We start from the raw sequence: 10,912 nt of genomic DNA, 5'->3' as shown, positions 1-10,912 counted from the left end.
ACTCAAATCATCCGACCTCTGGGAACTACGTTGAACTGAGGGATTATCGGTCGGCAGAACATCAGCGGCCTCCATTCCCTTCTCTAACCAAAGCTGGCTTGTGGATCTGCAATTCCGTTTTCGCCTGCTCCATTTCTTAAACTCAACTTTTCCACAGACAACACTTTCTCCGTCTCCATGCCCCGACGCGTCTCCTCTACAGCTATCTCTTTGTCAGTGTCCAATTTAACGCGCAGGACCGGTTTCTCCCACCTGTGTCAAGGTGTGCAGGAACGGGACGTAGATGCAGAGTGCAAAATCACATAATTCATTGTAATGAATTGAAAACGAAACAGACTTACAGTCTCCAAAGGTAAAATTTACAAAATCACTGGAGAGGAGAGAAAACAAAACAACCAAGGGAACCAGGCACGAGAGACAGGAAGAGTTGGAGCAATGATAACGGACCGAACGGAACAGCAAATATCACAGGGAACAAACAGGATGAACTGTGCTGGGAGCACACAGACTAAATACCCAAAGGAAGATTGAACACAGGTGACACACATTTGGGACAGGTGCAGGCAAGAGACAGGGAAACAGGAAGTGTGGCGACATGAGTAAAGAAACTACAAAGTCCAAAACAGGAAATGGCAGACTGATACAGAAGAAACACAAGGGATCACAGAAGGTAACTTAACAGAGATGCACAAGGAATGCAAATCAAGGGGAATAATCAAATAAACAAACCAGAATCCACAAACGGTGGTTAAAGCATAAATAACAGTCCATGAAGGGAAACAAAAGTCTTCAACGGTGCAAATGTCATGGGGCCCATGGCAACCTGTAACACCTTCGTCTTAAACAGAGTAGCTTTCAAATTTGCCATGACATTTTCTTTTATTCGTTTATCACCCACATCAACCGTGTAAAAATCAACTATCTTCACCTACTGATCCCATTTGCATTCATCAAAAAAAAAAACGTTTCGCTGGCGCCTCTATGAATGCCTTTACAACTTCATTCATTTATAGTTTATATGCACAGTGCTGAAATTAAGTGTGTGCAAAGGCAATTGCAGCCTCCGAACAGAGTTTCCCCGTTATCTGACTGCGTAACCTGCACATCCAACTACAAAGAACTCCCCACTGGCCTGAGAGAGGCGACCAGTAAACTGGCAACCCCCACGAAAGACTGCAGATGTGCTCCCGAGCAATTTTGGGTACCCCAACACTATCAGCCCCCCCACGACGAATCCCAAAGGTGAGACGGAGCCAAAACCCTATCGGGGGGGGGGGGGGGGTGCTAGCGTGCCTGTGTTCCCACAGCCCTATGTTCCCACAGCCCTATGTTCCCACATTTCTAAGATTTTTTTCAAAATTAGGCCCTATGTTCCCACAGTTCCCACATTTCTAAGATTTTTTTTCTCCAAAATTAGGCCCTATGTTCCCACATTTCCTTTTTCATGAATTTGTATCAGATTTCATCCCCCTTTCTCCCAATTTGCTGGCCAATTACACCCGACCTATTATCCAGTAGCCCTAACCATAACCCTGACCTAACCCTAACGTATGACGCCACCTTCGCACCGGAGCCTAATTTCCCGAACAAGGGAAATCAAAACTGGAGTAACGTGTGCCCTAATGCAATCAAAGCGCCCAATTAAACTGGGTCTACGTAAAGAACACAAAACCAATTTAACCACTTGAAGAAAAATACAACGGCGAAACAATCTTATCAAAATTCCCGGTCTCACGTCGTGCTAGTGCTAGTGGACGACCGCAGGCCGCAACGAATGAGGGAGATGTACAAATATGCAAACAATCGTTGTCATGCGATGAGGTGTGGTCTTTAGTCAGTAGTGTGTGCAGGTGAGTGAGTGCTGTGATCAGTGTAGACCTGTAGACCCACAAGCACACAGTATACATCAATCAATCAGTCAACATTTATTCACATCGCACTTTACAGCAACCACCAGGTATCCAACGTGCTTTTCATCAAGAAATAACATTGAACAGAACTTAACAAACAATCAAATCGGACAAAGGTACATAAAAAGCAGAAGGAAAATGTCACAGTGCTAACTATCAAAAGCCATTCTGAATAAACACGTTTTTAAAGTTGAATTTCAAAAGTGCTAAGTCGGAGAAAGGGGGGTAAGTCAGGAGAGAATTTGTTCCAGAGCTTTGGAGAAGCAACTGCAAAGGCACGATCACCCCACTCTTTATACCTCGACCTAGGGACCTCTAAAACGAGTTGACCTGAAGTACTTGCGGGGCGTTGCAATCTCGAACCGGGAGCCAGTGGGAAGAGTATAACATGGGTGGAATCTGGGAGTGTTGATCAAGAAGCGAGCAGCAGCAATCTCGGAGCAAAGACGGATCAGGGCCAAAATGGAGTGCATTACAATAGTCCAAACCTCAAACTTATTTCTTTTTTTTTTTGCTGTTCTTGCCGTGAACCCGGGTTCCCCGTGTGGGAGTCGGGCGCACTGACCACGAGGCCAAAGTCACAGAGATGCCGCGCTACCCGCCAGCACGGCACTCAAAGTGTCGACGAGCGATGTGTACAATGCGCTTGCGGTGTTGTGTGGTGCGGTCTGCACCATTGTTTTGGTTTCCAGTTTACAGCGCCTGGGCTGCGCCGAAAAACTTGTATTGCTTTAGAATCTTACTGCCCGCCTTTAAGGAAAGACTTAACTTTAGCCAGAAGACGTAGCTGGAAGAAGCTCATTTTAACAACACTGTTTATCTGTTTGTCAAATTTCATGCTGCTATCAAAGGTCATCCCCCAGGTTCTTGACCGCTGGCTTGACGTGTGAGGCCAGAGCGCCAAAGCTCGAGACGGCAACATTGGATGTGGCTGTGGATACACGCCAACAAGGCCTGGCTCTGGGGCCGTCACAACTCGCGATAAACTCACTGGTACCTGCATCTTGTCCGCGCTATTGGAGAAATGACTGAACATGGCCTCGTGTAAGACACACTGACGTGACAAATGGATGAACTGTCGTGTGTGTTTGCAGTCAGACAGAGGTGAACACCAGGGGTCCAAAGATCACAAAGAGTGACGAAACAATCTACAAGGAACACGCTGCTGCTCTTCTGGCCTTTTGGTGTGAGCAGTGAGTGAAAACAAGTCAGATGAGTGAATCAGCATTTGGATCTGATCTGTTTAGAGACATTTGAAGGTGTGGTGGTCCAACTTACTCCCGTGTGTACGGCGCATTGCTGTTCCAGGAAAAGTGTTGTTTATTTGTCTCTTTTTGTCATCATGCCAGAAGATAATCCTTCCTCCGGTCACCAATCATATACAATATGAATCCACTATGATAAATTTTTTGTCAAAGTAATGGGGATGCATCAGTTCTGAAATTAAAACAGTTGGGGGGGGTTAAATGTCCCAGAAAGATGGGAGATGGGACATCCCACATGGATCCCTGAAAGTTTCCTCGCGTTGGTTTGTCCTGGAAATGTCCTCAAACTCCCCTCCATTGGTCGAGAGTTTGGTTTGTTTGGAAATGTTGAAACGTTTAAAAGTCCACATAAGCTGTCCCTATACATGACTCGTGCAATAGAAAGGAATACAAATTAGCTGAGAACTGTGGGAATGGAACACTGTTGAGCTGGAGTTGAGCATCAAAATGGGTAAAGAAAAAAAATTGCGCGTATTGTATGTGAGTTTTTCTAGTCATACATCACATCAAATAAGTAACAGGAGATGGTTTTGATCCATCGACCTGTGGGTTATGGGCCCAGCACGCTCCCTCTGCACCACTTTGGTTACTGATAGTCTATACAGAAATGATAGTAACTGAGTTTGGTGACAAATGTGTGTATGGCTTAAAGTTTTGTCACTAAGATCTTTCTTGATTCCTTTTCTGATTTCTACAGAAGCCCAGAACGAACAAACCAAACACACTAGAGAGGGCCTTCATGATTTACATTACCTGGAGGCCATAGTAAGCTCTCCTACATGTTTGGTAGGGGTGACGGTTTTCAGGTTATTACAATATGAAAATTCACCACTAGATGCCACCAAATCCCGCACACGGAACGGATCATGTGCAAACAAACTAGCGGTCGGTTCCGTCAGTTGGTTCATCAGTAGCAGCTAAGTGACGATATTTCAGAAAAATGTAATTTGCTAGTTTTGCTAATATTCACTTAGTAAACATTTACGTCAAATTAGAACTTACAAACACCTGTTGACTAATATTATTAAGTTGTTGTGCCCCAACGTCACCACAGCAGTAGCACTCCATGGAAGAACTCTATCACCTCAAAGATCCAAGATCAAATTCGGATAGAAACATATCAAGTGCGACTATATGTAGCGTAGCCTCTGATTGCCATCTGATTTCTCACCTTCTGGCTTGCTCGCCATTTCCCTCAGTGTCTTATTGAGTAGTGCCAGGCAGGCCCCTTCAAGTCACATTGGAAATGAGTAGATTGGCTTAATAGCAATCTTATTATGAAACCTCTTCATCCTAATTCAGTAATGTGCTTTAAGCTTGTGAGCCATCCTTCGGGTTCAACGGCGCTGTCAATCATTGCTGCTATGTGAAGGCATGGCTGACACACAATTATGACTGTCAACTATCCATTCATCAAAAACCATAAATGCTTCACACTCATTTGCAACCACATACACACACACACACACACACACACAAACAGACTGGAAAACATATTAAATGTACACGACCACGCTGATTTTAATAAGACGGGATGTTGCATTAATCGGGGGCGAGCATAATTCAACACTGTCACGTAACGGAAAGTCTCCACTGGCAAAACATCAACCCCTGGGGTTAGGCTTATTTGCTCTGAAGCTGACCTCTGACCTCCCTGAGAAAAGCACAACTGAAATCTGGTTCATCTGACAAAGACATGTTTGGTTTATACTGCCATTGTTTTTAAGCCAGTCACAAGATCGTGACGCTCAAACTGCTTGCATTGAAGATGGTTCTTCCTCTGCGACTATTAAACATTAAGTTCTGCTCATTCCAGCTAATATCAGATGCTATCGGCTAGAACAAAGTCACTGTCCTCATGGATATGTCTGGAAAACTCAACATTGATTTGAAGTCATGTGTCTGTCTTTGACTTTTGCCTTCTCACATAAACCTGTCATTTCTTGCTGTCGATGAAGGGGTTATTTCTAGACACACTACTGTATCCAATTTAGTTTTACAATATTTATGCATGAAGTGGTAAATGAGAATGAGATTGCAATCCTCTTATGTTTGCATATAAGCACTGGAAGCATTTTACTAGAGCTGCAACTCCAACAATTGCTTTTCTGATTAATTGACTGATTAAACAGTTAATCACTTGGTCCATCAAATGGTGTAAAAGAGTGTTACACGCTACAAAAATACGGTCTCCCAAAGGCAGAGCAGACATTTTTGAAATGCTGTTTTAGTCTGACCCGACACGAAAAAGCTAAAGATATATGTTCACAGAGGGCGACTGGGGCTGGAAAACTTTTCCCCCCAAAAAGGTCAATATGCTGAAGAGTTGCTCCTTTTCTGCTGATTGACACGCGCACACAGGATGAAGACCTGCCGGCCGAAACGTCACTAACTTAAGAGAGTTGTGAAAGAAAGAGTTGTTCTTCTTGCATTTAATGAACTTTTCTGTGCCCAACACTTCCTGCTGACCTACTGAGAATCTGGTGGATTTGTACACAACCACTTAAGAGTGTTGGTGTATGAACTAAACATTAAAAAAAAGGGGGGGGGGGCGGAAAAAAAAACTTTTTTCACAAACTGAGGTGTAGTTGTTTGAGTTTGCTGAGTCAGGGGGAAAAAAAAGTGCAGTGTTATTTGAACTTGCTGTGCTCTAATTAAACTGTTGACTTGAGTGTTTGTTTGTACGGTGTGTGTATGAGAAAAGAAGAGCGCGATAATTATGTCAGAGAGGATAAAAAAACATATCAATGTGACTTGGAACGTGTCTTCATATTTACATAAGTGTGAGTGTGTGTGCCCCAACCTGTAGTTCAGCTTCACTCACCATCCAATTGGTCCACTCTCTCTCTCTCTCTCTCTCTCTCTCTCTCTCTCTCACACACACACACACACACACGCACACACGAAAAGGAGGGACAGTGCATGAGTGTGTTCTTAGATATATGGAATACATCAGTGAGCCACTGAATCACAGGCAGCATGAACGGTAAAAGAGTTTTTTTACCACATCAGCTCACCGGCCAAATTATTCACCGCGTGAAGACGACACAGAAGCCAATTCGGTTCCCATTTCACTACTAAATGGACATTAAGGGGCTCATGACTGAGCATACAGTACATCCAACAGCCATCCATGCCAAAACAATTCAAAGCTGTAAATTCAGCTCACATTTGCAGTATTTCTCTATTCTGATTCATACACAAAATGGCGTTTATGAACGGTGTTTACTGTGTGCGTGTAATTTCCTAATTTCCTTAATTATCATTAATTTGACATGATTAGACTTACCAGCTTTTACAACATTTACAGTTCAACTGGGTAGTAACAGCAGTGGGCTAATGCCTTGTTTTTGTCTTTTGGGAAGAATATTGTCACTGTTTTATTTACAAAACCTTGTTGTGAGCAAAATCAATTTAATGCGTTTTTCAGGTGATAATGTTGAATCTAAATTTTTTTACCTTTACCTTTATTTTACCAGGTAAGATCAATTGAGAACAGCTCCTCTTTTACAAATGACAAACCTTTTGCCAAAGCCAGAGGTATGCTTAAAAATGAGCAGCGTTTAAAATACAATCGAATAATGGCGAATAATGTTCAAACAATTTGGAGCTAGAAAAGGCAACTTCTAGTTACAAAGAATTTGCATCGTGAATGCTGGCTGCTGAAAGGCCGACCCTGAACTGGATTGCTGGCTTGAATTTGCTGAAGGGACTGTGAAGAGTAGGAAAAGGGGGTAGTTTCATATTATTAGGAAAGGAATTGCCCTTATTGAGTTGAACGTTTTGATGTTTGAATGAAGTTTCTAGGTTGAAAAATGTGGAAGGAGAGGAGGACCTTAAAAACATTTTTTTTAGTATAATTTCTATTTATTCTTATCAGCAAGCAGAGTGGCGTGCCGGAAGCGTGCTGGGCTCATAACCCAGAGGTCGATGGATCGAAACCATCTTCTGCTAAATGTGTCAAATGGCTCACAAAACCAAACTCTTTTGCTGCTGTAGTTGAAACTGTGGTTCACTGCACTGCAATCAGCTGAGACTTAAATGTGTCATTTTTGATGTTTTAATCGAAAGCCATCGTATGGTGTGTGAGTGACAATGCAGAAGCACGCCGGGCCGATAAACCAGAGATCATTGGACCGCATCCAACATCTGTGAATGGTTAATATGGGCAACAAGTAGGTCGGCATTCATATCCACAGTGCCAGGTTCTGAGACAAATACTGTCACTGACCTGGATTCTTGGACGTCTGTGGCCACAGCAGCTCATATCATATGCACTTTATCAGTCTTTGACTTTGGTTTCAATAAAAAACCTTCAGTTATTCTTATATCTTGTGAATGAACACGCCAATAGCAATAACAATCAATGTTTTGTGTCCAAACTTTGATTTTATTGTTGTCAAGACTAAGCAGAGTGGCGCAGCGGAAGCGTGCTGGGCCCATAACCCAGAGGTCGATGGATCGAAACCATCCTCTGCTATTGGTCAACATTGCCAACCACCAACGGATATTCCATTTACACCTCGTCGATCGTTGCTGCTGCAGTCAATACTGCACACAGCAATTAGCTGGGACTTCATGTGTCCTTTTTGTTTTTAATTGAGATCAATTGCATGGCGTATGAGTGACACAGCAGTGGAATGCTTAACCAAGTGGTCAAAGAATCGCAACCATCCCCTGCTAATGAAAGATATGGGCAACAAATAGGTTCATTCCATTCCTATCCAAAGTGAGTGCATCTTTGTCTCTGTGGTAAAACAATACACTCACCCTTCCCAGAGTTGGGAACCCAAAGCAGCAGTGACCACATGTCTGTGCAGTAGTGTGGGCCGAGTGGTCTAAGACGCTGCACTCAGGCTTGGAATCATTCCTATGTTAGCGGGAAGGAGGTGGAAGGAAAATGGGAGAAAAAGAGAGGGAAAATATGTCATAAATGTATTTCTAAATGTCTGAATGCAAATAGGAAATTTTTGAAGTTGCCCACCCTACTGATGGGACTCGAACCGGCAGCTGCTGGAATCCCTAGTTTGGAATTTCATGCAAGAATTGTTTGACTTGTTTTGACTTCATATTTTACATAATAATATGTACTATATTACGTATCTATCGTAGACATATTTATTCATTACACATTTCTCATGTGTAATAATTGTTTTTGGAGTTTTTTCTTCTCCCACCCAGCTGAAGGACCAGAATGTCCACTTCAAAAAAACAAACATCACATGACTTCAGTACTGACCTTTATTCTAAAATGTCTCTTCATGTACAGGAATATAAAATGAATACCATTAAATACTAAATACCATTCCATTTCACTGTTATTGAATGCTGTCTTCATTGTCATTACAAACATCCCTATAACTACTGCTGTGTTGTTTTGCTGCTTTACACAAACTTACACAAAAATAAACAGTTTTGAAAGATTTATTCAAAAGCAGACCATGAAAAGTGCAACGCATACAATCCAGACTTCAAATGTATATATAGTGATTTTTCACACATCTATTTACTGTAAACACAATTGTTAATCAATGCTTTACTTAACAATGATTTACAGTATTGGCAGTAAAACCAGGGTCCACATACTTTCTTGAAGATCTTCAACTTTCTATTTTTTGGCACAAACTGTTGTTAGCGATGGTCCCTTAGAGTCGCTAGAGTCACCTGAGGTCATGTGTCCACACTGTTGTTCTTGGTGTGACATGAGCCCAAGTGTGACAGGTTGTTAAGTCTCCTAGGAAGAGACGAAAGGACAGCACTGTAGGCGGGGGGAAAGATGGTGTCTCAGGCCTCCTCCCCTGATGAGAGATGTTTTCTCTATTTCAACATAGATGGCTCTCTTCACCCTTTCAAACCATCCCTATCCAGAATATGTACATCCATGTCCACAAAGTAGTGTCCCTTGTCCTTTTAATACCACTTTCACACCAAAATAACAGTGTAGACTCGGGTTTTGTAATATTGGCCACGTTAACACTGCAAGCACACCAGGGTCTGATGATCGCCAGCAGACGCAGTGCGTAAGTTTTGACCGGAAAGCAGTGTAGTGATAAGTGGCGGTCATAGGTGACAGTAAAGAGCGGTGCGCGCCCAGTTTGGTTGTCCGCAGACTTTGAGTGCTTCCTTCAGGTGCTTGTGCTACTTCTCCTGGCCTTGGGCTCTGGTTGGTACGTCAGTAGCTCTGTGTCGCAGAGCTCTGATCGCTCCGACAGAAGCTACAGCAATGGTCGCACACAGTTCCCCTAATCCAATGTCAGGAGGGGGAGCTATTGGCGAGTTGCAGTTTGACTCTGAACTAACTAATGCTACCAACTAGTAAAGATGTTTAAATCGGCTGCCTTTAGTTTTTAAATTCCTTTATTCTAAGGCATAGCCTGCTGCCTCCATCTGTCTGTCCCCCTCTCTTTCTCTCAACCCTGTTAGCAAGAAGTAGGCTGAATAGCACTCAACGTAAGATAATCATAGATGGGGTTTTTTTTGTTTTTTTTGAGGGTTTCATTTGGATTAGATCTTTAGTCAAGTGACCAGAGGCTAATGATGTGTGCGGTAAAGCTCTCTTTGTTGGGCAACTCCATAAACAGACTGAGAATTGGGTTCATAGCAACAGACTTCAACAGGCCACAAGGTGCAACACACAATGGTGGAGAGGAGAAAATCCATTTCTCAAAGCCGGTGGCATAAACGACGGCAGAGACGGTTCAGAGGAGTGTCCCTGTGGAGGGAGACGACAAGGTATGTCTGCGTCAAGTGAGTTCGACAATGAAGGCAATCGGTGAAAGAGGGAAGGATTTGTTGAAACAAAGTCATGAGCCTCATTTGGAGTTACTGTCAAATTGTCTCGCTTATTTTTAAGATAGTAAAAAGAAAATGACGCGAAATGTGACGCAAGAAAAAATGAATCCATTATTTCTTTTGAAACCTCATATCATTAAATGTATCCAAATGTCTCGGTATTAGCCGGTCCACATTACAACGCACGCTCGACACTACAACGGGAGTAATGTGGACGGCAGGCATAAACGTAGCAGCAGTGATGAGTTCTCTCTCCACTGGTTGTAAACCTACAAGATCGCAGAGGGCATCCAGTCTCCTCCTGTGAGCACAGGACGTGTGTTTAGTTATGTTGTTTTTTGTACAACGGACACAAAAATAAGAAAAGAGTAAAAAGTGTGAGGGAAATGGTTGAGGAGTGGTGCACCTGGCTCATTTGCGAGGGCTTTGGACATAAAGGACAAGGGATGACGAAGTCCCTGAAAAAAGGATAGTACAATGGAAGAGAGACACTTGCCGCTGATGGACTTATTGACCCAGCCTTCAGGAACACAAAAGGCATTTGATCCTTTCCTAATGGTTTTCTGGCATGTTGACTGAAAACTGAAGAAAGGAACTGAATAAAGAAAGAGCAACTCTGTTTTTTTTTTGGCAAGGATGTCAGATTCTGTTGCTGCATCCTATTCCTCAAAAAAAAAAAGTTCAGTTTAGCAGCAATGGCCTTTTGTTCGGTGAACAAAGGCGGATAAAATGGCTCCCCGAGGATTATAGGAAAATGCTGTGATCCACTTGATGACTAATATATGTCTTCCAATATAAGCTTGGAACTCGGAACAATTATTGATCAAAGGTATAGGTAGGTTTTTCTCTCCTCTCAAGCGTTTGGTGTTTTCCTTTGTTATAACAGTTTAAAACAGTGTGTTAACAGTAGTCTTTTTGTTCTATAATTTCATAAATGCAACAAAT

General features: G+C 42.7%; 1 non-coding gene across 1 annotated transcript; it reads left to right on the top strand.

Annotated features, from left to right (window-relative positions):
- The first annotated feature begins 7,583 nt into the window (after positions 1 to 7,583).
- On the top strand, positions 7,584 to 7,655 carry trnam-cau. The gene has a single exon. It is a non-coding gene; the product is annotated as a tRNA-Met (tRNA).
- Positions 7,656 to 10,912: the final 3,257 nt, after the last annotated feature.

This window comes from Scophthalmus maximus, chromosome 9 (genome assembly GCF_022379125.1).
Source record: "Scophthalmus maximus strain ysfricsl-2021 chromosome 9, ASM2237912v1, whole genome shotgun sequence".
Taxonomy (NCBI): domain Eukaryota; kingdom Metazoa; phylum Chordata; class Actinopteri; order Pleuronectiformes; family Scophthalmidae; genus Scophthalmus; species Scophthalmus maximus.
Note: the sequence above shows the minus strand (reverse complement) of the source record. Positions and strands in the feature narration are given on the sequence as shown.